Consider the following 6,400-nt stretch of genomic DNA (forward strand, 5'->3'; position numbering starts at 1 on the left):
GAAAAGTGATTTTTTTCCTTATGGTTCATAATACTTGAGCATAAAACAAACTATTGAAAGTGTTGAAATTTTAACAAAACATACTAAATCTTGATGAGTTTCCTTTTTTAGGTTACTGAGTATCTTTGCCAACAATCTGAAAGGTTCTTTTTGACCTTCTGTGTAATTCATGTGGATAGCAGCAGAGATTCTCTATCGTACCAGCATTATTTTATTTGCTTTATGTTGACTAAATTTCTTAATTATGTAATATGAAAAAAAGGAAGAAAATTCCTCACTTATAATAGAACTAAGTTTTTGTTGTTGTTGTTTTGTTTTGTTTTGTTTTGTTTTTGAGATAGAGTCTTGCTCTGTCAACCCAGGCTGGAGTGCAGTGGCATGATCTCAGCTCACTGCAACCTCCGCCTCCCAGGTTCAAGTGATTCCCTTGTCTCAGCTTCCCAAGTGGCTGGGACTGCAGGAGCATGCTACCACGCTCAGCTAATTTTTGTATTTTTAGTACAGACAGGGTTTCACGATATTAGTCAAGCTGGTCTTGAACTCCTGACCTAAGGTGATCCACACGCCTCAGCCTCCCAAAGTGCTGGCATTACAGGCATGAGCCACCGTGCCCAGCCTAGAACTAAGGTTTTCACCACCCTGCTAATTTCGATGTTTATTTTTGTTTTATTGTCATTTTACTTAAATAGGTAACTAATTATTATTTCTCAGGCACCTACCATCTTATCCCAATCTTGGTTCCAAATCTCTGAAGACATTATGATTTTAGCCTTCTCAAATTCAGTTCCTAAGTATAGAGAAAATAAAATTAAAATTCAGACTATCTTTCACACACAAACTATCTTTGAGGTTTCCCAGAGGGCTCCTAGAAAACAATCACAAAAATTTGTTCTTTTGCTCATAAAAAGAGGCATTAGAAATACTGAGTTTTGTTTGATTTGCTACTGTTAAAACAATTGCATGGGAAAAATTGTCAAACTTGGAAAGGCACGCTTTTCTCTAGGTTAAGTTTGTTAAGGTTAATGTTATTAATCCAAATATTTCAGAAATTGTATGCTTTATGTGAAGTCCTTGGAGATTTGTCAATGCCTTGCTTTCCATAATATATTTCCGCTCTGGGGAAACCCTCATCAAGATTATTATGAAATAGTTCTGTCGGATTTTTGAGTATTTATCAGAATCCTATTGTACTTATGTGATGACATTAAGCAATATGCACTTATCCGTTATAATTTTAGTTTTTACTTCAAATGCTCACTTGTCTGCAACCTTACTTTTTTCATTTGAATCTGTTGGGAGACATGGCTGTTCATGGGCTTCTCATACTCCTTGCCGAGATTTCAAGGACCTGGTTGCTCTTTTACCTGGGCCAGTTCCCAAGGCTGTGTTCTCATAAGTTTCTCTGAGGGATGAAATAAAACTTCCATCTGAGGCAGAGATTAGGCTTGCTTACTGCTTACTACAGAAGTGATGAATTTCCTCAAACTCAGTGTTCTTCAGACTGTGACATAAACCCTATGCATGCACAGCATCTATCTAGACCCTCTCTGTCACCCCTGTGAGACTTAGGTACAAAAGAAACTAAATGCAACTATATATGTTTGTGTTGCTTGCTGTGATGTAAGCAATAAAGTCCTCTGTCTCTGACCCAGGAGTCTCATGTCTTCTGTTTGTACCCAAGAAACAGTAAGAGCATATCTTAGAGCTATCTTAGTGGTTTGTAAGTAGAGTAAAATCAATTCCCACACCCAACAAAAGCTAGAGTCTTCTAGGCTAGTGCTTCTACATTGGAGGTGCAGATTGGATTGCCCAAAGAGTTTTCTACATGTGTAGGCCCCACTCCAGACCTACTGAATCTCTTTACTTGACATTCTTGGCATATTATGTATATTACATGCTATATTTCAAGATTTTTTCTCATTCAAACCATTCATCCAATTTTGTAAATCAGATATGACATTCCGTGATGTTTCTGAAAATAGATTTGATCATTTTTCTCAGGAACTTTTTTTTGGAATGGTTTTTTTATCTTTGTTTTTCATGTCACTGAAATAATCATATACTCCTGTCAGCTGCATTATTCAACTCTACAGTTGTTCTATACTAGGTAGAAAAATCTCATAAAATTTTCACATTTGAAAATTATTAGTAAGAAATTAACTACAGCCATGAATTCTCTTCTGTCTTCAGAGAGTATTTGTTTTACTCTGATGATCACATGGAGTCTCTACTATAAGCTACAAGGAAGATTTTGTGAGTTCAGCTAAGAACGAGAGCTTTGAAGCCTTCAGGAAAAGGCTTGAACTGCAACCTGTTGACTTATCAAAGCTGATCTTGTATTGATTAGAGCAGGGATCAGCAAAGGATGGCCTGCTTCCCCAGAAAGACACTGCCTGTTTTTGTAAATGTTTTATTGAAACACAGCATGTCCACTTATATTTGTATTGTCTTTTGTGACTTTTCTTTTGCTAAAATGGCAGAGCTCAGTAGTTATGACAGGGAGTATCTGGCCTGCAAATTATTATTTTTTTCTTTTTCTCTTGTCCATACTGCAGTGCAGTCACAGCTCACCACAGCCTTGAACTCCTGGTCTCAAGAGATCCTCCTGCCTCAGCCTCCTGAGTAGCCAGGATTGTAGGCACATGCCACCATGCTCAGATAATTTTTTGAATTTTTTGTAGAAACTGAATTTTGCTTTGTTGTCAAGATGCTCTCCCACTTCAGCCTCCCAAAGCACCATTATACAGATATGAACCATTGCTCCTGGCCTGGCCTGCAAATTCTAAAATAGTTAAATAAACTATCTGAGATTTTATAGAGATAATTTGCTCTCAGATTCTACCAGTGGATGGGGCTGAGTTTCTCGTATTATTTTAGGTTGAAAACTAGACAGCTTCATGAAACTGGTAACACAAGATTCAGCAGTGCAAGAATTAATTAAATATATCTAAATGAGCTAATGAGGAAATTTTTATTGTAGTAATTTGTTTGTTTGAAATAGTGTTGTTTTTTCTATTTTTTGAATATATGAGGAAGTCCTATCTTTTCTAAGCCATTAACAACCCACAGAAGTTTAATAAACTGCTTTTGTAAACCAAAAAAAAATTGTAAATGGTTGCTGATTTATAATGACTTTCGTATTTCAAAGCTTTTACTAAGTATCATTACTTTTCGTAGTAACATAGTTACGTGAGTAGATTCAGTACAATCTGTCCTCTGTTTTACCAGGTTATGTTTGGACAAATCAACTATGCAACCAAGGTGAATATCATCTTTGAAAATAATACAAATATAATTTGATAGGATAAGTCACTTTTAAGGAACTAATGTTGATTTTATGTGTGGAGTTGATGCCTACAAAACCTGCCTGGAAATACTGGCTTACAGGATTTTGGTCTTACAGATGGCAAGATGGTCACTTCTTTGTAGAGTAAAAGCTTTAAAGAATTTGAGGGACCCCTAGAAGAGAGGAATTCCCTCAAATCTGTAAGTTACTACAGTTGAAATTTGATATAGGTATTTGCTTGGTCTTGATTTTCCAGTCTTAGGAGAACTAATAAGAGATGTTTCTAAATGCACAAATACAATAGTTGATACAGAGAAATCCGGAAATTAGTCATATGTTAAATAATCCCGATATAATGAGATAAATGTTGGTACTTGCATGAGGCAGGAAATGTTGACAAAGAAATTATTTCTTATGGAAACTTACAGACAGAAGTTAAGTTTGTGTCCTCACTGGTTGTTACACATTACATAGCTCTAGATTCTCAAAACAGTCTCGAAGAGATTTGTCAACACTCTTGCTACATCTTATTAGCAATCAATCAGGCTAAAAACTGTGGGTGGAACCAATTATTTTGGTGATCAAGAATACTCATTGTTTGAGATAAATATGATCTTAAAGTTGAGCGTCGTTGGAGACTGTATTAATTTCTTATGCTACTGTAAAAAATTACTACTAACTTAATGGCTCAAAACAACATTAATTAATTAATTAATTAATTAATTTATTTATTTATTTTTGAGGCGGAGTCTCGCTCTGTCGCCCGGACTGGAGTGCAGTGGCCAGATCTCAGCTCACTGCAAGCTCCGCCTCCTGGGTTTATGCCATTCTCCTGCCTCAGCCTCCTGAGGAGCTGGGACTACAGGCGCCCGCCACCTCGCCCGGCTAGTTTTTTTTTTTGTGTATTTTTGGTAGAGATGGGGTTTCACCGTGTTAGCCAGGATGGTCTCGATCTCCTGACCTCGTGATCCGCCCGTCTCAGCCTCCCAAAGTGCTGGGATTACAGGCTTGAGCCACCGCGCCCGGCCAACAACATGAATTTATTATCCTGCAGTTCTGAGGTCAGAAATCAGAAATGGGTCCCACTGAGACCATTTTGCAGAAGGCAGAGCTGCATTCTTCTGGAAGCCCTAGAGGAGAATTGGTTTCCTTGACTTTTGCAGTTTCTAGAAGCTACCTGCCTTCCTGCACTCATGGCCTACCTCCTCCATTTTCAAAGTCAGCAATTGCATAAATTCAGTCTCTCCTTCCATTATCACATGTCCTTCTCTTACTTTGACTTTCCTGTGTTTTCTTTCAATATAAGGATTTCTGTGATTACATTGGGCCTATCCAGATAATCCAGGATAATCTCTCAACCTCAAGATCCTCAATTTAATCACAACTGCATAGTCCCATTTGCCATGTAAATTAACATATTCACAGGCTCTGGGGATTGTGGGGAGTGGGCATTATTCTGCCTAGCACAGAGATGATAGGAAACAGTGAGAAAGACTGAAAAGATTACTGAAAAGTGAGAAAGAATGAAAAGTAAGTGCTGCCTAAACATATTTTTTCAGGTCATCTGATTCTATGGTGTTTCTACAACTTTCATTGCCTTTAAGCTTTTTAACCACTCTGTAAATTGCAAATAAGTGATACCAACAAAGGATTCCTGACTATAGACATGTAAACATATTTTGTCCAGAGGAAATACAATTCCTTTCCTGTTACCACCACTACAACCACACCCTTCATAGAATAAGTGAGATTTGTAAATTCATTTCTACACACATTTAATGCTTACAAGGATTTATTTATTTGAAATCTCCTATAAACTATATAATCTCCTTAAAAATTAATAGTAACATCTTATTGTTTTCCTTATAAATTAATAAACTACAAACAATCTTTGACCTAGGTTCATTTAATAGTTTTATAGAAGTCATGATTATACCCTCTCTTAAAACTTATCCTTCAACATAAAGATTTTAATCACATACAAAAGGAGATAGCATAATATTGTGTTGGTGCAAAGATAATTGTGGTTTTTGTCTACTTTAATGGCAAAAACCACAATTACTTTCACATCAACCTAATATAACGAAGTCCCATCACTCAGCTCCAAGAAACATGAGGCTAAGGCCAATTTTGCCTCTCTATACTTTCTTCCATTTTCTCCCTCCTATTATCCTGAAGTGAATTGTGAGGACCATATTAACTCATCTGTAAATATTTATTGTGATTCTTTAATAAGGACTCCCTTAATATAGCCAAAATATTAGTATGTCACCTAAAGTTAATAATTTCTTAACATAATCAAATATCCAGTGTTCAAATTCTCAATTGTCTCATAAAAGTCATGAATGCATTTTTTTGTTATTTGCAAATTTCTAATGTATCATTCATTTGTTGTTTATTAGTTAGAATATCTGTGTAAAGAAAAACATCTCCTGATCTTTTATTAGATTATCCAGTGGTATAATTTATGTAGACAAGGCAAACATATGCCTTATTTCTTTTTTTTATTTACTGTATCCCAAAATAATAAATTATTTCCCCAGAATCTGGTAAGTATGACACAATAGATGTTTTCTCTCCTCCCTCCCTGTGGTTCTCTCTCTCTCTCTCTGTGCATGTGTGTGCATATATTTTGCCATCATTACGAATGCATGAGCAAACATATTTAATGTATTTGAATCATTTGCAGTTTTTATTCTTTTACATAACAATCTTTGGCCAGTGGGAGTCCTTTTAAGTCAGCTCCTGAATCCTCTTGATGTGATCCTAGTCACATATAATAGTGTTCTTGTTCTATGGTATGGTAAAGTATCCAGACTCATCTTGTACTTTTTCTGCCCCAGGTCTGGAATCAGCCTATAGGAAATGGTATGTGTAGACCATGATAGAGGTGTTTTTAATTATTTTTTAATTTTTTGTAGAGATAGGATCTTGCTATGCTGCCCAGGCTGATCTCGAACTCCTGACCTCAAGTGATTCTCCTGCCTCAGCTTCCCAAAGTGCTAGATTACAGTCACGAGCCACTATGCCTGGCCTGATAGAGGTAGTTATTGCTACCAGGTGGGCCATTTTTTTCTAGGCAGTTTCAGAGTTATTAAATATATACATATTTTT

The sequence above is a fragment of the Rhinopithecus bieti genome, unplaced genomic scaffold, assembly GCF_001698545.2.
Source record: "Rhinopithecus bieti isolate Rb0 unplaced genomic scaffold, ASM169854v2 scaffold_34373, whole genome shotgun sequence".
NCBI classification, from domain to species: domain Eukaryota; kingdom Metazoa; phylum Chordata; class Mammalia; order Primates; family Cercopithecidae; genus Rhinopithecus; species Rhinopithecus bieti.